This window comes from Canis aureus, chromosome 22, assembly GCF_053574225.1.
Source record: "Canis aureus isolate CA01 chromosome 22, VMU_Caureus_v.1.0, whole genome shotgun sequence".
Lineage (NCBI taxonomy): Eukaryota > Metazoa > Chordata > Mammalia > Carnivora > Canidae > Canis > Canis aureus.
The window spans coordinates 4,612,601-4,640,387 of record NC_135632.1 but is presented as its reverse complement, the minus strand read 5'-3'; the positions used below and the strand labels follow the sequence as shown (position 1 = coordinate 4,640,387).

Sequence of the window (27,787 nt, the reverse complement as noted above, 5' to 3'; positions counted from 1 at the left end):
TCGCTTATCTAGAATGGGGTACAGTCAGGATTTTGAGCCCAGGCAGCCTGCGTTCCACTTCTCTATTAGGATTCAGCTACTCTGATACATTGTGGGCCTCTGTTTCCAATCTGTTGTGAAACCACAGCCTTGGAGCTTTGGCATGATGTATATTTTAAGAAACTTATACCACTAGTAAGAAGTAAATTCTCTTTTGTTCAAAGATCAGGGCCATATCTAGTTATTCTAAATTCTGACACAGCATTTTAATAAAATGTGTCATGTTACATCAGGACATTTCAATTCTCTCTTATGTCTTTCTGCACATTTACTAAATGAGAATAATTATTCATCTACCTTAAAAAGGACTTCTAACTGAAAACTAGAATGTGATGTCTATCTGAAATATAATAATTTGATGAAAAAAACTTTTTTTCCATAGAAAGAATGTATTCAGCATCTATATTTATAAGCCCAGTGCCCAAAAAAGGAGTATAGTGACTCTCAAGTTGCTAAAATTCCAGCTGGGATTTCCAAATCTAATTTTCCTTCTTACTCATATGGATTTTTTTTTTTTTTTTTTAGATCCAGTGGTTGTTTCTTGAATTTTACAGTTGAAAGTAATTTGTGGCATGGCTTTTAAAAGTGTGTCTATGCACACACATGTCTGATATTCTCTGTGGTTTGGAAATATGAGGGATTTTTGCTTTTCTAAAATTAAAATAACAACTTAGCAGGACTGAAATATCCTCATTCCCCTCTTTAGATCATAAAACAAGACTACTGCGTAATCATTCTACCAAGAAGCTCTTGGAAATTATTGCTAATAAAGGAACTCTTGTTGGTTTTAGTATTACTTTACCACAGAATGCTCGTCTTTTCACTTTGAATTTAAATTCTAGAATCGCTTGGTTGTATTTTACAGATCTTTCACTGTTTTCCTCCTCAAAAGGGCGTCCATATGCATATTAAGTGATCATGGAATAGGAATGAATCTACCATTCATTTTTAAATGTATATAATTTCAGAGGATTCATGGGAGTATGAAAGAGTTAGTGGTAGTATTGGCAAATGAGAGAAGCATTTCAGTTTTAGTAATGAATTGCTTTTTGATGTTTATTGCTTTCTGTGTCATAAAAGAAATGCTCGTAAAAAAGGAAACAGTACAAAAGAGAAAAGTATTTTTTTAAAAATTGATGAAAATTTCCAGAAATCATGGAAAGATGAGCTAATGCATCTTTTATTCAATTTCTGGTTGTGCATATTACCAACGCTTCTCCATCCCTCCATTAATGCAGACTGAGAATTACACTATCTTATATGTTACATTCAAAATATTTAATGGCTCCAGTAAGCTTTTTACTTATAGTACTAGCTAGCATTTCTCAAGTTTTTACTATGTATCAGACACTATTCAAAGTAACTAACAACGATTATCTCACTTAATGCTCACAGTCCTATCAAGAAGTTACTATTATTATTTCTGGTATATGGATGTGGAATTTGAGATACAGACTAAGTAACTTGTCCAGGGGCAGATAGGTAGTTGGTGGTGAAGCAAGGCTGAGAACCCAGGCATTCTGACTCCACAGAGACCATATACACTTCACTGTGGATTGTTTTGCGCCTCTCAAAAAGAGTTCTGCTGAAAAATTAGTTGAAACACTCTTATTCTTGAGAGTGTTTAAAAGTTGATCATTTGGGGTTCAACTTTATTCCTCTGAGTTGATATCATGCCATCCAATAGTAGTATCTATCAAATACTAATCTTTTTCTGGCCTTTTCTAGGATAGCAATTGTTTGTTTTCTAATATGTGTCTCCTAGGATTTGTCCCTGCCCAATTAAAGATGACAGTAGTACAAAACCCACTTGAAATTCATAGCTTATATTAATACATACACTCTTGGAACTCAATCTCTGACCATTATTGTTGGGAGAGGTCCCAGACATCCGACTCAAATCCCAGGCACAGCTGATTAGACCAGAGGTAGTCAAATAATAGGTGAAACCACAGGTCACAAGCCATCCTGACAGAAAAAAGCTCAAAGAGGTATAAAGGAAACTAAATGGACCAAATAAATTTCATTTCATACATTTGAATTAGAGACACAGGTACATTTAGTATAAAAAGTGGGAAAGCTATTGAATTAGCACCAGATATTTTCAATTTTTTTTTTTTTTTGCTCTGGTAACCCTAAAACAATTTTGCCAGACTTTGTATTCTATATTCCATTTTAAGTTGAAGTGTACGATTTTTATCATAAATGTAAACAGATGAAAATATTTTTTTGCATTTGTAAATATTAAGGTTTTAAAATAAAAATGATGTGTCCTTTAAACGAAATAGAATCCTTAGACTTGAGCAAGAAGGACCCTGCATATCATGAAAGTATAATATATAAATACATTAAAAAAAAACACCTATGGTCCTCTGTTGCTCAGGATCTGGCACTGAACATTCACACAGAATGACACAGAGCTCTTAACATCTGTTCTCAGTACCAACACTGTCACGGCGTAGAGAACTGCTTTTGCACATCTTGTGGCCTCGCACTCCAGACAGAGACTGCCTCTCAGTGTCATGAAGGCTTGTAGGGTGGGCTGTTACCGATGTCTGAGTCAGACATTGCTTTGGAGAGGAGGGTGGATTTGTGTAGACAAAGTGCTTAAGTAAGAGAAGGCCAGATTAATTAACTCATCAAATCCCTATGCCAGATGGCATGAATGCAACATATTCTTGCAATAACAAAGTGATATTTCCTATAGGGTCAAATGCCCATTTTCTTCCCTCTCTTTGATTTCTAATTAAAGTGGTATTCACAAGAGTTGCGCTTGTGTAGCTGAGGATGATTTATCAACAATAAACGATATTTATATTACCTTTTTATTTGCCTATAGGGATAGCTAGACCATTTTTGTTTTCCACGGGCAACTAGATGGAAGTCAAACCAAAGAATTGCAAATAATCTTTCTATAAGTGTATGTAAACTGAAATAAATTTTAAAGCTTTTATTTATTTATTGGAGAGAGAGCATGAGAGACAGAGTGGGGAAGGACAGAGGGAGAGGGAGCAGCAGACTCCCCGCTGAGCAAGGAGCCCAACATGGGGCTTGATCCCGGGACCCCCGGGACCATGATCTGAGCTGAGGGCAGATGCTTAACCCACTGAGCCACCCAGGTGCCCCTGAATTAAAAATCAATTTTTATTACTGTATCTGTAAGACTTTATATGTCAAAGACACTTTTTTGTACTGAATTTTATTACTATTATTAACATACAAATTATGAAAACACATTAAAGTGTTGCTAAAATGTTAAATACAAAAATATATCTCTTAATGAGATAGCTGAGGTTTTAATTAGTTCATGTATCCATGGATACATATTACTTATTGCTGGAAGGGGGTTTTAACATCAGTTCTATCCTACACATTCATTTTTTTGAGATACCACTTCTGAGAAAGCTTCTCTACAAAAATCAGTAGAAGGAATGGAAGGAGATTTCGATTCTCTATCAATAATATCTGGTCTCAATTTTGTCGAAAAGAAAAGATTCTAATTTAATACCTTCGTTGCACTGCCACTGCCCTGATCTAGGCACTATCCCTTCTTGCTGGGTTATTATAACCATCTCTTAACTGCTGGTGTCTCTGCTTCCAATCTTGCCTCCTGTTGATTTATCCCACATCATTCTCATCGACACCACACTATACCACATGGTATTTCAACAGCAACAAAGTCTGTTAAAAGGAAAGGCAAATCATCATCACTCCTCTGCTTAAAAATACTTTGGCTCTCCATGTCACCTGGAATAAAACCAAAAAAGCTTACCACAACCTCTGAAGTTCTGCAGGATCTGGTCTCCTTTTTCCTCCCTGACCTCATCACCCAGCTCTTTGGTTGTGCCTCCCTGCACCATATGTCACGTGTGCCCCCACCTCCCACCTCCCACCTCCCACCTCCCACCACCCAACTCTGAGAGCACTGGTCTTCTCTCTGCCTGGAGAAATCTCTCTCTTCAACATTGCCAGTGACCTTCCTTCTTACAAGACCTTACACCTTCTATATGATGCTCACCTTTCGAAACTTCCCTCTATCCAGCCTTGTCCCTCCATAAATTATTTCCCTATTTCATTTTTTTTTTCTCTAAGGGCGATCACAGTCTAATGTGCTAGAGGTTTTATTTTTTTATTTTATTTTTTTTAAATTTTTATTTATTTATGATAGTCACAGAGAGAGAGAGAGAGGCAGAGACACAGGCAGAGGGAGAAGCAGGCTCCATGCACCGGGAGCCTGATGTGGGATTCGATCCCGGGTCTCCAGGATCGCGCCCTGGGCCAAAGGCAGGCGCCAAACCGCTGCGCCACCCAGGGATCCCATGTGCTAGAGGTTTTATATATAAATGTATTTACAATTACTCTACCCACCACAAGGTAAATCTTATGAAGGTAGAGATTTTGGCAGGTGTCATGAAAGAGATGATCTCTCAGCATCTGAAATATGGTATGTGCTCAGTAAATACTTTTCGAGAGATTGCATTAGTTTTATGTGCTGTGTAACAAATTGCCACAAATGAAGCAGCTTAAAGCCACGTGCATTTATCATCTCACAGTTTTCCTTGGGTCAGGAGTCCGACATGGCTTACGTCTCTGCTCAGGGTCTCATAATGCTGCTATAATCCCATTAGATGTCAGCTGGGCCACATTATTCCCTGAAATATATGATTCTCTTCCAAGGTGTTTGGTTGTGTTTTTTTTTTAATATTTCATTTATTTATTCATGAGAGACACAGAGAGAGAGATAGAAAGAGAGAGAGAGAGATGCAGAGACACAGGCAGAGGGAGAAGCAGGCTCCATGCAGGGAGCCCGATGTGGGACTTGAGCCCAGGACTCCAGGATCACGCCCTGGGCCAAAGGCAGGCGTGAAACTGCTGAGCCACCCAGGGATCCCTGGTGTTTGGGTATTGTTTTTGGTTTTGGGTTTTTTGGGTTTTTTTTTTGGGGGGGGGGGCAGGATTCAGTTCATGCAGCTTTAAAACTTGGCTGCTGGCTTTAGCCAGGGACCACTCTTGGCTCCTTGTTTCATGTTGCCTTCACAAGCCCTCCCAGAAGAATCTCTTCCTTTGCTCTGTTAAATAGTCTTATACATAGTAATGTAATCTTAGGCGTGGCTACCCCATAATACCCACAGGTCCTACTCATTCTCCAGGAGGGAGGGTTATACAGAATGCTGTGTATCAGAGAGTGGGAATCTTGGGGGCCATCCTGGAATTCTGCTTACAAAAATAACTGCATTTAAAAAAAAGGAAAGCTAAGCCTTATACAATGGTGTCTTGGTTTTAAAAGACTTAAAGATAACGTTCTTTTAAGTTTTCCTATTAACTGGGATGTGGAGGCTTTTACATCCTAGCAAAAGTTTCAGGGGGCATCTGGGTGGCTCAGTAAGTTCAGTATTGGACTTCAGGACAGGTCATGACCTCTGGGTCCTGGGATCAGGCCCCGAGTGGGGCTCCATGTTCAGTGGGGAGTCTGCTCCTCCTCCCTCTGCCCCTCATCCCACTCCTGCATTCTTCGTCTCAAGTAGCAAGAATAAAACCTTTTTTAAAAGGGAAAAACAAAAGCTTCCGTGTGAGTGGGAGTAAAGGAGGAGAAGGACAATTGTGAGAGAAAGGAGAACTGACTTAACATCTTGACATGATTCAAGCATATCTGTTTCAGGGACGTGTATCCCCGGGAGGCTCTGGAAACTGAATTCCCTTAACACTATCTGTGCCCCTGCACGTCTTCACGTACCCTCCAGACAGAAGTATTCTGTAGCTCAAAGCCCAATGATACAGCCTATGTGAGGACTGTCACTTACATCAAACACTAGCAGTCACCTGACATCATGGCTTGCCTCCAGCCATTTCTTGGAGCTGCTGCTACAAAACAGTAGTTGCCGAAATGAAAAGGCTTCCACAACTCCCCCCTCCCACGCCACCTTATCTGTCCCTTCGGATGCCTTGACCATTTCCTCCAAGGCATCTCAAACAGTCTCCACACTTTCATTTCATCCACCAGCATACTTTCTTCTCCTTCTTCTTCTTCTTCTTCTTCTTCTTCTTCTTCTTCTTTTTTTTGGCTTTAGTTTTTGTAAAAGATCCACAATTATCATTTTCATACATCTTGTCAGCCTTTAAAGGTCAAAATACATGACAGAAATAAAGACCAAGACTTAGAAACTGTATGTTGCAGAATCCACCCACCTCTGATGATGAGGGTAGCATGGTAGAGAAAGCTCATCAGCCAAATGTGTATTGTACTACTTTTCCATCGGCTGAAATTGAAGTTAGAAAGTCCTAGCTTCTCCTGGCTGAAAACTTGAATGCAGTCAAATCACAGGGGAAGCTTGAAAACATGTAAATGTGCTCAAATGAACATGTAATCAAGTCTCTTGTGTTGGAATGCTTCCGTCAGGATTTATGCACACGTGTGTGTGTGTGTGTGTGTGTGTGTGTCTGAGGAATAGGATGATACTAGTAACTGTAGAGCAAGTCAGGTTGCATGAAAGGTATTAAAATAAGTAAAAGTGTTTAGGTGGAAGCATAGTTGAGTTGACAGTGACAAGGGACATAGGAAGATACCCAGTGGGGAAACGGAGTGAGTGAAGCTGAGTCACATTGGTGGAGCAGTAAGAGGAGACCCTAAAGAAGAGCATCCAAAGCTGAGCAAGAGTCACAGTTACCTAATATATAAAATTAGTCTGGAACCTGAAAAGTTGTCCAATTCCTAAACAATAGTGCCATCTCATTCTGTATGTTGGAAATATTTCCAGTCCCCTTATTGCTACATGAATTCTTAAGATGAATCCACATTTTGAATCTAACTGGGTCAATTTCTATTTCTTCTGACAGGGATATGATTTTAGAAGTTCTTCTTTTTAAAACAGCTAAATATACTTTGTTTATACCAAAATATATGAATGTGATTACTATGTATTTTAAATTGCAAATGTCTTTTTTAAAAGATTTCATTTACTTATTTGACAGAGAAAGACAGAATGCCAAAGAGCATAAGCAGGGGGCATAGCAGCAGGTGAAGGAGAAGCAGGTTCCCTGCTGAGCAAGGAGCCCAATGCAGGACCCTGGGATCACAACCTGAGCCAAAGGCAGATGCTCAACTGCATGAGCCACCCAGGTGCCTCTAAATTATAAATGTTTTAATCTACTTCCTAAAGATATGATTTCATCTTCTAAAATGTGTGTTTATGTGTATTCTAGAAAAATGTCTGGAAAATATGCCAAAATATTATCCACAATTAATTCTGGGATTATGCAATTTTTTAATCTAAATTTTTCCTCTTTTTGCTTTGTATTTTACTTATTTATTTTTAACAACTAGTAAGTATGGCCAACTCTGCCTCAAAAACAAATCTGCGTTGTTTTGAAATTGAAAAAAAAACATTGTAAAACGCTACTCATTAAAAAAAGAAATGCACACGAACTTTTTATAAAAATATGCTTCTTAGAGAAATTATATATTTTTAAGCAAGACATTCTGACAAAATAGAATTACCCCATTAGACTATAGGCCTCTAAGAAAGGATCTCTTCTGGGTTGTTCTCTGTGCTCCCAGTGTCTAGAAAGATATTGATCATGAAGCAGGTGCTCAACCAATATTTGTTACATGGACAATACTCTTCATATAAAATAACCAAAATATTAACATACCTACTTATTATCATCATCACTGTACATCTATTATTAATTTCTAACTTCACAAGGAAGGCTAAATATAGAAAACCTCTTAGTCTGTGCCCTCATATCCCTTTCTCAAGTACACAATGTAATATAGGAAACAATCTCAAATAAATGAAATATAATTAAAAGGCTACCCATTGTTTACCCAGAAAAAATCATGAGCAAGAGCATTACAGACACTCCACTCATGATGATTAATTGCCATTTTGAAGTCCTGAGAGTTAAGGATGACCGCCACCTCCCATGTTGATTATGTTCATCAAGCACATTCTAGTCTACTCTACTTCATAAATTAACCCTCCTTGGAAAAAAAGCTTTTTTGTTCACCTTTAGTTGGAAATTAATATGAATGATTACCTACTAGATAGCTGGTTTTCAACTCTGATTGGACATTAGAATCACAGGGGAATACACAGTGCTGATGAAGAGCTCCACCCCAAGGAAACCATAATCCTAGGGATGCAGGCTCTGGAAACTATGTGGTGGGGAGTAGTCGTTTGCAGCCAGGATGGAAAAACTTTACATTAGATTGTGAGCTTCTTAAGTTTAGGAACCATGTCTTATTTTTTTTTTTTCATTTTTTAAAAGATTTTATTTACTTATTCATGCTAGACACAGAAAGCGAGGCAGAGACACAGGCAGAGGGAGAAGCAGGCTCCATGCAGGGAGGCTCATGTGGGATTCAATCCCAGGAGAGCCCATGGCAGATGCTCAACCACTGAGCCACCCAGGGCCCCCTTTGTTTCCTTTTTATCCCAGTTGATTACCAGTCCTTTTATGAGGCCTCTTAAAAGTCATTGTGCAATTTAAGCTCTAATAACTTTAGAAGTGTAAATGAGGGGATCCCTGGGTGGCTCAGCGGTTTAGTGCCTGCCTTCAACCCAGGGCATGATCCTGGAGTCCCGGGATCGAGTCCTACATCAGGTTCCCTGCATGGAGCCTGCTTCTCCCTCTGCCTGTGTCTCTGCCTCTTTCTCTGTCTCTCATGAATAAATAAATAAAATCTTTTTTAAAAAAGTGTAAATGATACTAATTTACAACAAGCCTCATGTGAAAGTTCTATTTCAACTTCACATATACTTATTTATTTCTAGGACTTCTGATCAACAGACCTTTTTAAAAAAAAAATTATTTGAGAGAAAGTGAGTGAGAAAGAGAAAGAGCAGGAGTAGGGGGAGGGACAGAAGAAGAGGGAGAAGCAGACTCCCCACTGAACAGGGAGCCAGATGCTGGGGCTCCATCCAGGACCCTGGGATCATGACCTGAGCTGACCTGCTCACACAGCCGCTTGACCAACTGAGCCACCCAGGTGCCCCAATCAACAGACTTTTAATTTCAGTTTATTGATTTAGTCTTTCTGAATAAAGGTGCCAAATACTGCCTGAAATTAATTAAACTATTAATTTAGCTCAATAATAAAAGTATGCATTAATTAAAGTTCATAATTAGGTAAAAATTTAAAATGTTATTCAAAATATATGTTATTTATAATATAAAATATATAAATGTACTTATTCAAAATACAAAATCAAAAAAGTGTAGAAGGAATAAAAGTAGGGGTGCCTAGGTGGTTCATTTGGTTAAGGAACCAGCTCTTGATTTCGGATCAGGGTCCTGGGGTGGAGCCCTAGTTGGGCCCAGCAGCAAGTCTGCTTGGGATGCTCTCTCTCCCTCTCCCTCTGTCCCTCCTCCATGCTCACACACATTCTCTGTCTCTCTAAAATAAATAAATAAATCCTTAAAAAAAAAGAAAAGTAATGAGCTTTTTTCAAGTTTTCTTATTTGTAGGCTTGTAGTATTTATACATGTGCAAATATTAAAATTTATAACTACACTAAAACTTTAGGAATTTGCTGAATGGTAAGGGACCAGTACTTGTATAGTTGAATTCTGCATCAGATTGCTGACATCCACTATCTATTAAAGGTCTTGTTTCAGTCTTTTTTCTCAAGTAAAGGCACAGATGCCTTTGATTCCATGTAAAAAAAAAAAAAAAACTGGTTTAAGAAATAAAATTTATTTTCACCTAACAAGAAGTCTGGAGTTCAGTAGTTGCTGACATTGATTTAGTGTTCGACAGCATGAGGGCAGCACTAAGCTTTTCTACTGCAAGAGGGCTTCCATAACATCAGACTATACATTCAAATTCCTGGCAGAAAAGGGGGGTCAGGGTACTGCCAATGGTGAGACGAGTATTTTTGTCAGAAAAAAAATATTATATTTTTCCCTGAATTCCCCCAGTGGATTTCCACTTATGTTTTATTAGCTAAAGACAATTATAACATACTTCCACCTTCTAGTTATGTGGGTTACTGGGATATTGAGTATTTAATTTTTCCATCTCCTGTTTTGTTGGCAGGCAATAGAGGAGCATTGGGCACGGGTTAGCTAGCCAAAAATTCCTGTCATCCCTCATCTTGTTATGTATTTCTCACCTTCTTTCTTCTATTCTATCTATTGGGTGTGAAGTCAACTGCTTCTAAAGCTAAGGTATTTAGACAATATTCTTTTTCTTCTAAAAAAGTTAAAAAAAAAAAAAAGAATCAAAATTCTTCTTTTAAGATACTCTTTCCCAATGGTAAATGTTGCAGTCACAAATTTGCTTTTTCAATAAAGGGGAAAAAATATTCTCTTTATTTTTTAATTTTTTTATTAAATAGATTTTATTTATTTATTCATGAGAGAGACACACAGAGAGAGGCAGAGACACAGGCAGAGGGAGAAGCAGGCTTCATGCAGGTAGCCTGACGTGGGACTCTATCCTGGGTCTCCAGGATCACACCCTGGGCTGAAGGCGGCGCTAAACCACTGAGCCACCCAGGCTGCCCAATTTATTCTCTTTAAATGGTGGAACAAATATGGTTAAAAAAAAAAAAAAGTCGTTAATGAAACTAGCTGGGTATCTATCTGCAAAGTGCCATCAGTGAGAAGCATACAACAGGAAAATGATAAGTTCTACTTGATGTCTTGTTGAGACATTTCATTTTTCTTTAGTTTAAACTACATCATAGGCTATTGTACTTTTATTTAAAAAAAGTTCTTCTTTTAAAGTCTCATTGAATGCTTTACTTTGACCTTGACCTCATTCTTTGGTGTCTGCTTTTTAAACTTTATATTTTACTGTTTCCTCCTGAATGGGATTTCAGACACAATCCTAAATTTTAGTTGTCAGGCTTTTTCTTTTTTCTTTTTTTCTGGCAAGACTATGGTTCTTACCCTCATCCATTAATCATCGTACGGAATTGAATGTTGTTGGTTTTTTTTTTTTTTTCTTTCTTATAGTCCTGTTTCTAAAGAAAGGCATTCCAGAATGTACCAGTTTATAAATACATTTTCTAAAAAGCAACAAAAAATTAAAGAAAAAAACAAATTCTTAAACATATAGAGCATTTTCTATTAGAAAAAAAAGTTTAGGTTATTGGTATAGTTATATATATATATATATATATATATATATATATATTCAGATAAGAATCAGCTGTATTCATTAAATTTATCATTTTTAATAGGATTAAAACATGTTACAAGATACTTTCAGTAGTTTAAGTCACTGTTATTGTATATAATAAGTATTGATAAGTAGAAGTAGAAAAGAGAGACTCCCAAATTCAGAACCTACTAAAACTTGCAGAGTTTGGATGCCTAGGAAGCACTGATGCCAAAGAAATATGTTTGTGGCTCTAAGAAAGGAATTCCTAACTGCATTTGCTTGAGTTAAACACAAATTAATCAGAATTCTTATATTGCATATCTCGTTAATTGTGGGGCCTAATTGTATTCTTATGGTATAACTGGGATTTTACTGACTGTAGATGTATTCAATCATCTGTTCATTCAACAAATATTTACTGGACACTATCTGATGATGTGCTTGAAACTCTGTTGAGTACTGGGATACTGGATTCTGGGTACATCACTGAACCAGACAGAGGGGTCTCTGTTACCACGGCATATATAGATTCACGAGAAAAACAACAGACAAAAGATAATGTATAAGTAAGCACCCAGAGACAGACTGAATTATAAATTGTAATAAGTAAGCATGATGGAGAACAAGACCCTACTGTTGACTGAATAACAAGTTAAAATCCTTTCAGGTCGGAATGTTTATAAAGAGATTTGACCAACAGGAAGTATAAAGTGATGCAAATGTCAGGAGGAGAGATTATTCCTGGCAGATGGAACAGGGCACTAGAGGTTCCAGAAGTATAAATGGGATCTGTGCCTTTAGGAAGCAAAGGGAAGGGCATCTGGATGGCCCAATTGGTGAAATGTCCAACTCTTGGTTTTGTTCCCATCATGATCTCAGGGTAGTGATTTCAGGGTCATGGGATCGAGCCCTGTATCTGGCTCCACACTCAGCGTGTAATCTGCTTAAGATTCTCTCTCCCTCTTCCTCTCCCTGTCTCCTCCCACCATGCTTTCTCTCTCTCTCTCTCTCTCTCTCAAATAAATTAATCTTAAAAGAAGAAGAAGAAGAAGAAGAAGAAGAAGAAGAAGAAGAAGAAGAAGAAGAAGAAGCAGAGGGAAGGCTAGTGTGTCTGGAGCATTTTGAGCAAAAAGAATATGTATATATGACATGAGGTTAAAGAAAAAGGCTGCGGGTCAGATCATGTAAATCCATACCAAGTCATTCTAAGGATTTGAAATTTTGTCCCACATAGCATTTGACATTTCTTCCCACAAGGAAGGTATTGAAGAACTTTGAACAAGGTAGGCAATATGATCAGGTTTTATATTTTTTAAAAGGTTGTATGGAAAATGTATTGGTGGGAAATAAGACAAATCTGAAAAGGAATTTCTCACAAGAACTTTGCAAATGTTACATATTCTTCTTTATTGGGAATAGGGAAATCAGTAGAAATTACTGCAGCTATCTAGGGGGAAAAGTGAGAGCTGCTTGGACTGGGGTGGTAGCCATGTTAGTGCAGAGGAATGGATGGGAATTTCAAACACAGAGAACAGGACCTATTGAAAGAGTGGAAGTGAATATGAGGAAAAAGCAGGAATGACAGTTGATTCCCAAGATCTGGCTTGAGGAGAAGATCAGGAAAGAGTGATCTTTCCAGAAGCTCTGGAAAGAGAGGTCAAGAATTTAGTTTTGGGAACTAACACACTTGATCCATGCAGCCTCTTGCAGCTTATTTATCAAAACTGGAATAATGCAAAGATTAGCATGACCCCTTCACAAGGGTGGTGCACACTTTGTGAAGTATTGCATAATTAAAAAAAAAAAAAACCCTCACATTAGTGGAAGGAAAAGTATAAAGGAAAAACAAACTAAATAAAGAGCGTTACTAAGAAAGAATAAAGGAGTAACATCAAGTATATTACTTTATACACTAAACACAAATTAATTCAAGTCTCTTACAGAAAGACAAGATGTCAAATTTGGTTTTAGAAAAAAAAGGTTATCTGTTATATACAACAACCATACTTAATGATATGATAGAGCCCTGTGATAGAGTTAGAAAATACAGGGATGATCAAAAAGATGTTAAGAAATTCGAATAAAAAAATCAGAAATGGCAAATACCAGTCCAGGTGAAATATAAGGATAAGAAAATAGGACAGAGAGACAATATGTTAGAATACAAAGCATAATCATGAAAGAAATACAGCAAACATAGGCCTATGCATCCAATAACGTGGCAACTACACTCCTATAAAATATACTATTAGTAATATCTATCAAGAGAATATCATGAAATACCTTTGGGAGGGGAGATTTTAATATCTCTTTCAGCATCTATCATATCTGGAAGATAGAAAAAAGGAATGCCAATTAGTAATACATAACTCTATCAAAAATTTTCAAATTCTGTGTGTTAAGATTCAGCTGTCTGGGGGCAGCCGGGGTGGCTCAGTGGTTTAGAGCCGCCTTCAGCCCAGGGCATGATCCTGGAGATCCGGGATCAAGTCCCACATCGGGCTCCCTGCATGGAGCCTGCTTCTCCCTCCACCTGTGTCTCTGCCTCTCTCTCTCTCTCAGTCTCCCATGAATAAATAAAAAAATCTTATTAAAAAAAAAAGAGAGATTCAGCTGTCTGGGTAGGCAGTTCAGGACTGAGAATAGCGCCTTTGTGACTCTGCTTCTACATAGAGTGCTTCTCCATGGCCACATAGGCATTTAACTAATAGGTGATGATTCTTTTAACGTCTCAGACTTTCAAAAATTAGAGGCTGGCATTTGTCTGACCATTGCTTGTTTTAGTTCCATTACAGTGGGACAAAAGTTTTAGGACATTAAGACAAGAGATCATTTAAAAAGGTTTTTTTCTACTCCTTTATTATCAAGTCAAGAAAATCCTAAGCAATAAGCAGATAGTACATGCAGTCTTTACAGTCCTCTGGCAAAGGTGACATTTCTTCAAAGTCCCTGGACACTTAACCTCACCTCGCTTATTTGGTCTTTGGGCAAACACATAAAACAGCTTTGCTTACAGCCCACAGACAGGCTTGCAAGCAATTACCTAGCAATGACTTGAATGTGGTAATACGTTCCAACTTGTTTTATTACCTTCCCTGGGGCAGAAACCAAGACCCCAAGTGACATCCAATTATAATTCTTAATTCATTTGAGGCATGTTCAATGCTGACACCAAATCACAACATCCTTAACCTCACTTGGGTGCCAAAAGACAAGATTTTCTTCTATTCTCTAAAATAAACTTCAAGTAGCAAATATACATAATTGGCTAGACAAAGAGGGATTTCTCACAGGAATTTGCAATATGTGTAATTTGTCTTCTCTCCTTGTTACAGTATGTATAATTTATCTTGTGGGAAATGAATGGGAAAAGGGCACAGGGGTCTTTTTGCAACTTGGTTATTAGTCACAATTTATTAATACCATATTCTTCCCAAGAGAGATGAGTAATGCCATAGCCCCATGATATCAGAGGCTAAGGAGGGGCTCCCATAACACGGCATACTGCAGGTAGAGTAAGATGAGGATACTGGCCATGGAAGAAAGGGAAAGACACTGATTAAAAGTAATTCTAGATTTTTCTGAGAAGGCTCAGAATAAGGATCACGTTTTGGAAGATAAATTAATTCAATTTAAAACAAATGAAATGTTTTTCCCAAATGTGAATATCCATCAAGTAGCTGGAAGTATAAGAGATGTCTAGAAGACAGATTAACAGGGAGAGTTGTTATTTGGGTTTAATTCACACAGAGGCAATGATGTTTATGGGTATTAACTGAGTACCTTTTTAGAAAATATTTTCTTTTTGTTTTTTAAGATTTATTAATTTGAGAGAGAGAGAGAAAAAAAACTCTTGAGTGAGAGAAAGGGCAGAGGGAGAGAACCTTCAAGCATACTCCCCCCCTGAGTGTGGAGCTCAACACAGGGCTGGATTCCAGGACCTATGAGATCATGACCTGAGCCGAAACCAAGAGTTGGATGCTTAACCGACTTGAGCCACCCAGGTGCCCCTAGAAAACATTTGCCAACTTCAGTCTTTTGATTCCAACTAGTTGCCATTTTCAGTCTATCACTCTGTGTCTTTAGAAGAGTGCAGAAGGGGAGGTGGGTGGAGGTTGGGGTAACTGAGTGATGGGCATTAAGGAAGGCACGTGATTAGCTGAGCCCTGGGTGCTATCCTATATGTGGGTAAATTGAATTTAAACAAGTAAATAAAAAAGAAGAGTTAGAGAAATTAGAACAATGATGCCCTCTGCTAGAGGAGGACGTTTGTCAATGGAGCCACAGAGTGAGCCAATGAAGGCAGCAAAAGCCAGTGGAAGCAGACACTTGCTTATTCAGCTAGACTCCAGTTATGCTTCCTTCCTCTTACTGGTGGTTCCTGAGCTCCCTCAGGGGTTACATAACCTGCAGCTGTATGACTCACTTGCCCACTGCCTTGACTGCCTTGTTCTGTTCACCACTCTAAGCAGTAAAAGCGCTTTAATTTACTGATTGCCTGCCCCCCTCATCCTATAAAAATTCTTTGGAAGACCTGTATAAATCCCTCTTGTGGACCTTGCATCGCTATAGCCACTCCCAATCACACTTCACAGTAAGAATAATACCTGACCCCAGGGGCCCTAGGCCATCCCTCGGTTTTAATGCTTGTAATACTAACTGCCAATTATTAAGAATTTCCTATGCTAAATATAGTGCTGATCCCTTTAAGTGTTCAACTCTTGACCCTCCAATATGCCTATGACATTTATGTTGTAATTATTATTTTACCGTCAAAGGAACTAAGATCAGAAAAAAGACAGGATGACGTAGGTAAGGTCAGTGACTCGGTTATTTAGTGCAGGAGCTACACGTCAACCTCAGGTCTGCCTAACAGCAAAGCCCAGGTTTTTCTATAGCATCGGGTACCTGGTGTAAACGCTCTATCCTCAGTGAGTCCTTCTTGATAGTCGTACCTAGAACAATACCTGCCCCCGGTCACTCCTTGTTCTTGCCCTGCCTTGTTTTCCTTCATACTGATCACTGACGAGTTGATTTGTTTATCGTCTGTCTCCATGACTAGAATTTAAGCTCCCAGAGAGGAGGGACTCACCATTTTTGTTTGTTGCTGCCTTCTCCCACGTGTGAGGCAAAGCCTGGCAATAGTTGTATTTCAATAAATAGTTTTTCTAACATATAAATGTATAATTCCAGAACTGTTGTTATTTCAGTTCCTAAGTACACATCCCTCAGTATTTTCCCTGTGAGGATGAAGACAAAGTTATATAAAAAAATGAAGAAAAGATACCAGAGGCAAACAGCAGGATTAACTAATGTTTTTTGACATTAAGCATACATCCACACATTGCGGTATTCCAGCCCCATCTTGCTGACTGGTTTCCTAGTTGGTTTACAGCGCTATAGCCAACATTTCCCAAATCTCAGTGGCTCACACGAGGAAGCATTTATTTCCTGCTCACTTGACATGAAGGCTGCAGGTTGGCTGCAGCTCTGCCGGGCTTGACTTAGCTCTATGTATCTTCACATTCTTGGTCCCAAGCTAAAGGACGGCCACCATCTGGGTCATGCTATTCCCCTAACAGAAAGCAGATGCTCAAAGAGGGACATGGGCTATCCACAGAAGCACATTCAATATTATGTCTATTCATATTCCATTAACCAAAGCCAGTGACGTGATCAAATCAATGTCAATGGGGAAAAACAATGCATATAGGAATCCAGGGCAAGATCAGAGAGTGAGTAATGCCATATAATACATAGGTATTATATTTCTAGATCTCTATATCTAAGATCTTTTCCATTACTGATTACACCAATTTATAAATGACTCATCTTATATTTTTTATCAAGTTTTTTCTTCCCTAAGTACACATCACTTGTTTCTACTGAATGTTCTCCAGATTTTAATTATTCTTTTCTTCCCCAATTTTGTGTGAACTGTGACTCTTAATATGAATTTCTAAGTTACTAATTTTCAAATTTGGTCTCACTCATAAATTTAATCTTATTTAGTCAAATATGAATGAAGTACATGAAAACCAAGGTCACTGGAAAGACTTTTTTTCTTTTTGAACACAGAAATCTCATGAGATGATTTTTCAATAACAAAATCAATAGAGTATTTGATTCTTCAGCTGTAAAATACCCAACCTGCTTCATCAGAGAAAATACAATCTTAGTTTTAAAGACTTCCCTAAGTATCATGACAATTTTGCTGTTCTTGGAACTTTATCAATATTTCATTATGATATTCTTCTCTGTAGGAGAACCTAAGAAAAATATTCTATTAATCATGGAGATATTAAAACTATCTGTCACTTGTAGCATGCATATGTAATAAAGTAATCAGATAAAATTGATATCAGAGACAAATGGTCCACATTAAAAATGTCTGCTCGAAGTTTTAAAATTGCTCCTTTTATGATGATCTCAATAACTAAACCTTTCAATCTGCAAATGAAGATAAATGCTAAGATAATTTTTTAGACCCTGAATTGTAAAACAGAATAAAAAGAGGCCTAAAGTGACTAACGGTGTAAGAGCTAAAAAAAATGCTTCCAAACTTTTCAAGACAAATTCTTTAACCTACTGGCTATTTTCTTGGACATTTACTTTAAATTCTCCATAACTTTATTAAAAAAAAAAAAAAGACTGTTAAATCTGTTAAAGAAACTAATAGAACCATGAATGCATGAAGCATGTGAACTTATTTTTTAATATATATATATATAAATCATATATATATATATGAGTTTCAGTTTAAAATTGTGTATCTAGGGGTGCCTGGGTGGCTCAGGTGGTTAAGTGTCTGTCTTTGGCTCAAGTTATAGGGATCAAGCCCCATGCTGGGCTCCTTGCTCAATGGGAAGCCTGCTTTTCTCTCTTCCTCTGCCTTCCCCCTGTTCATGCTCGCTCTCTTTCTCTCTCAAACAAAAAATCTTCAAAAATTTTTAAAAATAAAATTGTAAATCTAAATAGTTGGAATAGAAACAGTATATCCTATATGCCCTAGAGGATAATCTATTTTTTTTAAAATGAGTTGGAATTAGGTCAATGAAAATGCTACATGACAAAGATTGTTATCGGGTTTCCAATATCACTTTTCCCAACTTCCTCACCAGTGGAATCCTGATTTGGTTCAGAAAGACAAAATTTCTGCTTTAAAAATCTTACTTTCACAGACTTCAGACTTCCCGAGAACATTTAACCTAGTTCTGACCATGAAATTTAAGCAAAAACCTATTGGGAGAGACCCCTAGTAAAGTAATTGTCACACAGTGCCCGTAAATGTGCCTGAGAACATTAGGTGGAAAATCACCCAATAACATTAGCTGAGCAGAAAGACGGAAGGAGCTCAGATCATGAAGACTTAGTGAAGTCACTGAATCAGCCTTGAGCTACCTCCTCCTGGACTTTTCATTAAAAAATAAAATACCTCTCTTTAGTTAAACCAATTTAATTGGGTTTCTGTTAGATGCAGCTGTCCCAATGACTCAAAATCTCTCTGTCATTCATATGTTCACTAGTTAATAAAAACCCTGAAAAGTCCCATGATAAGGAAATCTATTTAACTTTCTTTAACAGGGAATTTCTCAAACTTATTCATCAGCAGATGACTGATAATTTTCCCATGAACTAGCATCCTAATGTCCACACCTTAGTAAACATTTAACCAGAAGTCTCAAAAGGCATAGGAATTTAACATTCTGTAATTATGTAATTAAAAAGTCTAGAAGGCTATATATTTCCATAGCTACAATTGCCCTCAATGCCATCAGGAAGAGTTTTTACAGTGACAGTTACTGACATAAGCCATTACTTAAAGAGCATCCTCGGGGTGCCTGTGTGGCTCAGTCAGTAAAATGTTTGCCTTTGGCTCAGGTCACAGGATGAAGCCCTACATTGGGCTCTCTGCTCAGCGGGGAGTCTGCTTCTCCCTCTCCTTTTGTCCATGCCCCCTGCTCATGCTTGCACTCTCTCTCTCAAATAAATAAAACCTTAAACAAAAACAAACAAACAAAAAAACCCTCAGTCTCCATGGGTATTGAGTGTGCCCATGACCTTTAGAGGGCTTAGGAAGAAAAAAATCTCTGAAAACTATTTTTTCTCTTTATTCTGACTTGTCCAGGCCTGACTGTTGAAACTTAAGGCAGATAATGATCTATCAAATTCCTAAAGAAACATAGGCAAGAGAAGCTTACATAACCTTTCTTTGGATTTAGATGTATGATCCCCAGCTTCTAGTATTATGAGCACTTGATCAGCATTTTCTCACTGGTATTTGAGATCCCTTTCTTTTTCCTCTATGTTGCAATCAGTGGAGAAAAGTTAAACTTTCTCTCATGTGTATGAAGGCATTTATGTCAATCTATTAGTCATGATTATGCCAAACTAATAGACAAAGTTACTGAATTTGTGAAAATGCTTTGTCCATGCTAATGTTTTTCAAATAAGCTTCTGCATCTAATAATTAATTTTATCATTGCCATAGATAACATATTCCCTACTTTCATAGCTCTATGTTAAACACAGATAACCCTCAAAGGAGGTAAGTGCTTTGACTCTCTTCCTATATTCTAAATGAAGAGGAAGCACATAAAGAAAATAATTGAGGAAAATGTTTTATCATCTGTGTTTAGAACTACATGGTAAATTTCTAGTTTTGTTTTTTTTTTTTTTATAACTTCATGTTGCTTCATTACTAGTTTTCTAAAAGAAAGATTATGTTTAAGCCATCAGTCAGTCTTGAGTGCATTTACATTCTGACATGGAACTAGACTGGTCATAGGGCAATTATCAGGGTAGGGCTGAGCATAGTATAAATGCTTCTTAATCAGTTTTGTTTTTAAGCCATACCAGATTGCAATCAAAAAGAATGTAAGGCCTAAAAGGGTAAAAATCAAACTGCAAGTACAAGTCATTTCCTATAATGGGTCTAGTTTCTCTAGCAATGGAAGATAGGGCCAATTGTTATAGCAACAGGAAACTGCACGAATGCCTCATCAGGGATGCAGTAGAGTGCTCTTGGTACACACAGCAGTATCCTTGATGTGGAGCTTCAATTCAATAATCAATAATATGGACCTGGAATAGCAGCAGAATCTTTAGTGGGCACGGTAAGCAAAGCTGCTCCTTTGGAGTTAAGAAAAAAGAGGATCTATCACAAACGTTAGTGGAAATAAAGGAGAAAAGTAGAAAAAAGATGCATAGATCATTCAAGCTAATCCATTTGAGTACATGTGAGGAACCTGAAGGGGGTTAGAGTTCTCAGAAGAATATGGATTTGTAAATTCATTTGTACCCTAACACCACGATAGTGCAGACAAAAAGAAAGTTAATAATACCAGAAAAAAGAAGCAACAGCATATCCAAAAATAATGGCTAAAATAAAATTTTGGTAGCCTATGATTTTATGGAATAAGATTATATGAGGCTATGATGAGATAAATTGCCTAAAGGAGTTGAGTAGACAACAGAAAAATAATTATAGGATAAAAGAGAAGAGGCAATCCTATGTATAGTAAAGCTGTGAGTGGGGGTGGAATAGAAGAAAACATGAACCCATTAAGGGTTTTCTATCACTAGAAAAGCTAAGATCAAGTGATCAAAAGCACGTATATGTCTATAAAATACTCTTTTTTGAATTAGCTCTATACCAACACTACAGGGTATAAATAAATGACAGGTACTCTCACCTCTCATCTTGTAGGTGATAGCAGTGGCTGGCTAGAGGGCCCCCAGGAGCACACAGACAAGACATGGTAAAGTAGGGCAGATTACAAAGAAGGAGTAAAAATAGAAAATAAAATCTTATCACAGTAAGGTCAGGAAACATGAACTTCAAAAGACAGGAAAGATAAAGTGTTCTGGGAATATATAGACTTTACGTATAAATAGTTGGGACCTTTCTTGTTGTTATTAAATACAAACATTCTTTTAGCCCCTTTCAATCCCTCTCTGATCAAAAGCATTATGGAGCCACTGTGTAGCCTAAAAATATATATATTTTTAGAATGAAGAGATTTTTGACAATTGGAGAAAAGTTATATAGTAAACATTCTAAAACAAAAGTGAGATATTGAATCTGGAAAAATATAGACGAGCAAATTTCATAGGCCATAAAAATTATGAAGAACAAAAAAAGAAACCATGAAAAAAGTGTTATATATCCAAGAAGAGGACAGAATGCTGGGTACAAACTAAAAGAAAGAAAGATTTATTTTGAAAATCCTATCAGTCTATGATTCTTCTAAAAACATGTCTTTGATTTTTTTTTTTACAAACCTAATCATTTAGTTTAACTTCAGCAAATATATTTTGTAGCCCCTTTAATATCAGATTGGTTATTACCAGACTGGTATGGTAAAATTGTTGTTCCTGACTATAGGATGATGAAACTAAACAATGATTTCAAGTGTAATTACCATATCTTTCAATGTTACAGCACACAATATATTTCAGATTCATGACCTCCTTTGAATGTATAATAAGCATTTATTTAGATCCATACTTCTCACAAGGAAGAGCAGAAATCTGAGCCAAACCAGAACTCTGAACCACAGGAACCTAGAAGGTAGTCTAACGCTCATGCAGGCTCACCCTCATATGTATCTCCATTTACTTCTGAGGCAGACAAATCCTTCCTCTGAAAACATGTTCATCTCTAAAAAATTTTCCATTTTTTCTCTTTACATACTTCTACTTCAAATGCTCTTTTAATAGATTTTTATTCATGGACACATCTCTGACAATGCTCAGGAAAAATCCATTTTGTTATCCTTGTTGCAGATATTGAGTATTTATCATGCTACCAACATGAAAAATCTGTGGGAAGTTTTACATGAGAATAAAGCCCTTTGTAACTAAGAATCTTTATGTGCACCGTGGAAGTAAGTCCAGCATAGTTAGTTACTGAGAAGTCTCTCCCGCTATCAACTATTTAAGTTGAGGTAACATTAGATTTTTAACTTGTTTCAAATTAATAATCTGTCCACTTACTTCAGTCAGCATAATACCCTCCAGTTCCATCCACGTCGAAGCAAATGGTAGGTATTCGTCGTTTCTAATGGCTGAGTAATATTTCATTGTATATATACATAACACATCTTCTTCATCCATTCATCTTTCAAAAGTTTTCTAGATACAATTCTTTATTAAGTGAATGAATGAATCTGGGTTATCATATGGGAGCTTGTATTTTATAAATATTCCTTGTGACATTTCCTATCACAAAAATCATGTTTTCAGGAATGGAAGAGTTATTTACCCTGAAAAATTAATTCAAATTTATGAAGGTTTCCTAATGCTTTTGGATAATGTCTGTAAAATTGTTTCTAAAAAATCACATTTTTATGCCCTAATATTAAGGCAGAGAAAATAAAGAGAATAAGACACATTGTAAGAATTGACTTTTAATAAACAACAGGAGGTGCGTCTGTGAATCAGAACAACAATAATATGAGTAAGGACTTCCAAAATTCAGAGAAGGCAAAACGGGAGAAAGTAAACAGGGAAGGTTGGATACCTCTGGCTGTAGAGCTCATAGTAACTTGGAAGAATTTCCAAGGTTGAGTATCACACATCAAATATCTCTCAACTGAAACATCAGTCTGTGTGAGCTAACTGTGGACTTCCATGAACTAAAACATGGCAACAAAAAATCAGGGTCAGGCTTAACCAAGAATTCCACAGACATGCCACATTTTTAGGAAGCATTTAGTCAGTGAGGTAGAGCAAAAGGTAGTGACATAAATGTAGGCAGACCCACAGCTGTTTTCATTTATGCTGGGTAGTGAAAAGAACAACTCAATCACACTATAAACTGTCCAGTCCTATAAATGAACCTCCTATAAATAACTGGTTGAGGATGAGAATCTCACTCAAAGATAACACAAGGCCAAAAGCTAATTAGCATTGGTTCTCATCTAATAGAATATCATATGAAGGAGAAAAGAAATAGGAAGAGCAAATGCAAGAGACACTCACCAAACTAATCTTGCCACAGAGCAGATGACAAAAAATAGTGTCTTAAAATTTAAATGAAGTGGTTAGTTACATAAAGCAACTGCTCAAATAAAAGATTATAGAACATGAACCCATACAACAAACGAGTGAAACATGAACCAAAAGAACTTAGGAAAGGAGCAGACTAAAAAGTAAAACCATTACAGAAATGGAGGCTACTCTGGCATAATTACATTGGAAAAAATATGGCAAAGAACGTGGAGCATAATATTGAGAACAGATAGCAAAATGAAATGGAAATAGTTTTAAAAAATCCAAAATAACGAGTCGGGATCCCTGGGTGGCGCAGCGGTTTGGCGCCTGCCTTTGGCCCAGGGCGCAATCCTGGAGACCCAGGATCGAATCCCACGTCGGGCTCCCGGTGCATGGAGCCTGCTTCTCCCTCTGCCTGTGTCTCTGCCTCTCTGTCTCTCTCTGTGTGACTATCATGAATAAATAAATAAAATCTTAAAAAAAAAAAAAAAATAACGAGTCAAACAGGGCTACAGGACAAAAGAAAGAAAAAACAAGATCACTCTGAAATCAAATATATACATAGATGGTTTCCCTAAAGGTGAGAATCAAAATAATGAAATGTAACAACTAACAATATAACATAAGAAAGCTTTCCAGAAAATAAAAGGAATAATACTAAATCCAGAGACAGAAAGAACACAGCTTATCCTAGGAAAAAAAAATGGGTATAAAATGGCTAATTTTATTACAGAATAATAAAATTATTCGATCTTAAAGGTAATGAAAGAGCCCTTTACATGTATAAGTGTAAATATTAAGATATTTATAAATGGTAAATCATCAGGCTAGTTTCCAAAAGCTCCATAGGAACACTAGAAGACAGTAGAGTAATGCCTACCATGAAGATAGAGAGTACGACTCAGTAATTCAGTAATTTTACCACTACCCAAACTTTCATGTAAGAATTTTTAAAAAATGACTTTAAACATGCAAAACCTCAGAGTATAAATGCCTATGAATTCTTCTTGAAGAAACCATTTAAGAGTGATTTTAGCTACTGAAGGAATAAATGGAAACATAGTGGAAAAAAGAAACACACACACACACACACACACACACACACAAACCAAACTAGTGATGAATGTTCATTCCCTTTAATACTAGTACTAAGACAAAACAATTAGGATTATAGTTCTGGACAAAATGCAAAAGTTATCAACCCTGACAGGATTCTTTCACTTCCTTGCTCTCTTTCTATATTAGGTATAAGCACGTAGAAAATCCTTGAGTGCACAGGTGTACATCAAAGATGAAGAACCAGTGAGATACCTTGAGATAGAATTCTAAAGAGGTCACACAGTCTGTTTAGATACCAGGAAAGAAAAGAAGCCTTATAGGGCTCAGGTAGGAGGCTCCTCCCAAATCAAGCCTGTTTATTTGTTGATGTGCCCCTTGTAATCCTTCGAAGACACTGAGCCTGGGGTGAGTCACCACCATATAAAGGAGTTTTTTTTAGAACACAACTCGCTTAGGCATTTAGCACACGTTCCTATTGGTTGTATCCAGGGCTTCAGAGAAGAGAAATTCCAATTCACTAGGGCTCAAAAACTAAATAGACTACTAGTTTCATAAAATGTACTTAATGTGGTTAAATTCAACTGAATCTTTTATTAAAGCCATCTGATTTTATTTTATTTTATTTATTTTATTTTTTTTAAACCCATCTGATTTTAAACAATTACTGGCCAGCTTTAAACCGATATTTATATAGAAGTCACAAGGATAAATACTTGTTGATTCTAGACTGACTGGGGAATTTTCTTGGTTTTAAAAACCAATGCACTCTCAGCACTTTTTTTGTGAGGTAGGGCCCATTATTAAGCACATTTTACAGATGAGGAATATGGAGTGCACTACACAGAAAGGAGTAGTGTAATAGTCCCTAAAAAGAGAGAACCTCAATTCACATTCCACCTCTGCCGTGTAATGCTATTTTGAAGAAACTGTACTGAGGTTTCAGTAGTTTCAATCCTAAAATAATAATGATGATGATAAAAATAATACTAACAGTGTTACTTTGAAGATCAACTCACATAACATGCATGAAATGCTTTAACTATAAAGCATTATAGCAATCTATCATTATTATTATTATTATTATTATCATTGTAAACATTCTCCATTTGGTCATTTCATTTATAATTGGCAACATTGTACATGCTTTTCTGTCTTTAAACTCCACAGTTATACTATTTTTCAATAGAACTAAAAATCATTAGTTCCTTTCTACAAAGTGTATCTAAAATAGCTGGTCTCTGAATGTTCTAAGCAAAGAGTTTAGATTAGTCTCTCAAGAGATCTTTATCTCAAAAATGTTAAGGACCACTGATAGTGGAATGGAACCGCCTAACCAGTTGTTGAAGGTAGTTTTGAAACCACAGGAGCTGTGGATTTTAAAAGTGTGTGCTAACAAATTCAGATTTATGTTATCTCTGTTATCCATTGGTCCCTTAAACTTTCTCTCTTTTTTAAAAATAACTGCATGGATCTAGGAAGAATCCCAAGAATAAATGATTCAGACCAATTAATTAGAAACTGTCTAATTATAACCATCCTGGTTATGGTTTGGGTACAAAATATTCAGCAGTCAAGTATTTTTCAGATATTCCACATGTTTACAATTTATAGGAGATTTATGAGTTTTCTCCTTTTTTTTTTAATAGTAATTCATTTTTTCTCTTGTTTCCCAGAACACCCTCCTTTACAATGAAGTCATATTCCAGGTAAATTCTGCATATTTCATCTTTCAGTTCTTTTTTTCTACTTATCTTTATTCTCTCTTAAGCTGGCATTAAGGAGGAAAAGTATGCTTTTCCAAGGGGAAGCAACTTCCGCACACAAGGTTTCCAAAAGTATTACTAATGCAGAGTGGATTTAATAACTGGGAGGGATAATTGTAGCATTGCCTGTGAAGCCTACAAATATTTAACAATAACAAGCATTAGAGGGGTGAGACTCAAACTCCTTTGTTCTGAGAAACTAAGCCTGTATGTCTAATTGGATACCAGCTTCACTTCATTATATTCCATCTCTGCAATTTCATGATTTAGATCATACAGCTTTGATCTATACTTTCTTCCCCCTCCTACTCTGGTATATCTTACATGGGCCTAAAAGCCCCAGGCAAAAACCTTTTAAATGGCTCACTGCCAGGACTAGTTTCCAAACCCTTGAATTCTTTTCCCAGTCTCATGCTTTGAATTTGGAAGTGAAATCCATTTGTTTTAGCTTGTTCATTTGTTTTCTTTGGCCTGATGCAGCTTAAGTGCCATTAAGTGTTTCTATGATGTCTACTTGAGGGAAGAAGAGAAGTTCAAGATATATTACTAGTGAAGAAGGAACAGTAATGTCACAGAATTCCAGAAAGCCATCACACACATCGTGTTCAATATTTTCCCTCGACTTCTTGCCATTTACCTTCAAATCCTTATAGGACACATTCAATTCCACCTTCATTAATTGCATTTACTTATTTATAATTAAAAGAAAATTTTAATATTAAAATATCTGTCAAAGCAAAACTGTTATCTTTACTTAACCTTAGGGAAATTTCAAGGCTTTTTTTTTTTTTTTTTTCACTACAGATAGTCATTGTATGAGCTATAGTTATAAAAACTTCTAATTCTATTAAGGTGAGTCTTATTTAAAAATCCAAATATAAAAGTTTCAGTAGACTGATTTAATGCCCCCAATTCTTTATCTCTCCATTTACGTTCTTTGCCATATGACTTTGCATGTCTTTTCTCAAAAATAGATGGAATGTATTTCCTTCCTCCTTGATTTTGAACTCAGCTATGTAATTTTGCTTTTCTCAGTAGGATGTTAGTCATGATGGTACATTCAGGACTTGAAAAAAAAGCAAATAATTGTCTGCCGTTGCTCTTGCACTGGCCTGGATAGTCTGCTGGCAGTTGGAAGGCAAATGAAGAAGGACCATATCATCCCAGTCATTCCAGCCAACGCCGACTGTATCAGTCAGCCTGAGTTCTTCCCCAATATGAGTGAGCCAGCCATAATCAGCAGAACTACTTCCTCACTCTGGCTGACTGCTGGAGAACAAGCAAGCCCAGTCACCAACACTTGAGCACACTCACATGGATAAGTAAATGTGCATTGTTTAATGCCTTTAAGGTTTGTGGTTGTTTGTTATGCAGTGTTTTCATGACAAGAGATAACGGATATCTATGCATGTAAAGAGGATATACGCACATATATAAACATGCATACATTAGAGTATAAACACTTAGAAATGTATTGGAGGGTAAAAATATGTTTCTGAATAGTTATGTGCAGTATTTACATATATGAGAATAAATTTTATAATAGACTTAGAAACTTTAAGGTTACAGTCACAGAAATAGACCATTTTTCCCAAAGCCACTTTACCTTTCTTTATCTTACTAAAACTCCTTTGCCTAAATTTTTTTCAAAAATTCAAACTCCCTTTAATATGTTTGCACATGTTTGAAAGAGTTACTCTTACTTTTTGCATTCTGGCAATATTTAGTATTTTAATTATTCAGTTCTTAGTGTATTTTTATCTTAATTTTGTATACCTAGTAAATAAATTAGATTTGTAACACTTTGGAAAGGTGAAAA

General features: G+C 36.7%; 1 long non-coding RNA gene and 1 pseudogene across 8 annotated transcripts in view; one reads left to right on the top strand and one right to left on the bottom strand.

Annotated features, from left to right (window-relative positions):
- LOC144293674 (uncharacterized) overlaps nt 1-27,787 on the bottom strand; it is a 213,423-nt gene that overhangs the window by 23,234 nt on the left and 162,402 nt on the right. For 5 of the 8 annotated variants that reach the window (XR_013360904.1, XR_013360903.1, XR_013360899.1 and 2 more), the window contains one exon: nt 13,433-13,477. This is a non-coding gene — a long non-coding RNA (uncharacterized LOC144293674). Of the gene's footprint in view, nt 1-3,237; nt 3,721-13,432; nt 13,478-16,241; nt 16,390-27,787 lie in introns of those variants that run through there. The other 3 variants (XR_013360907.1, XR_013360905.1, XR_013360901.1) reach the window with 3 other exon arrangements.
- On the top strand, nt 12,847-12,946 carry LOC144294454 (U6 spliceosomal RNA; annotated as a pseudogene).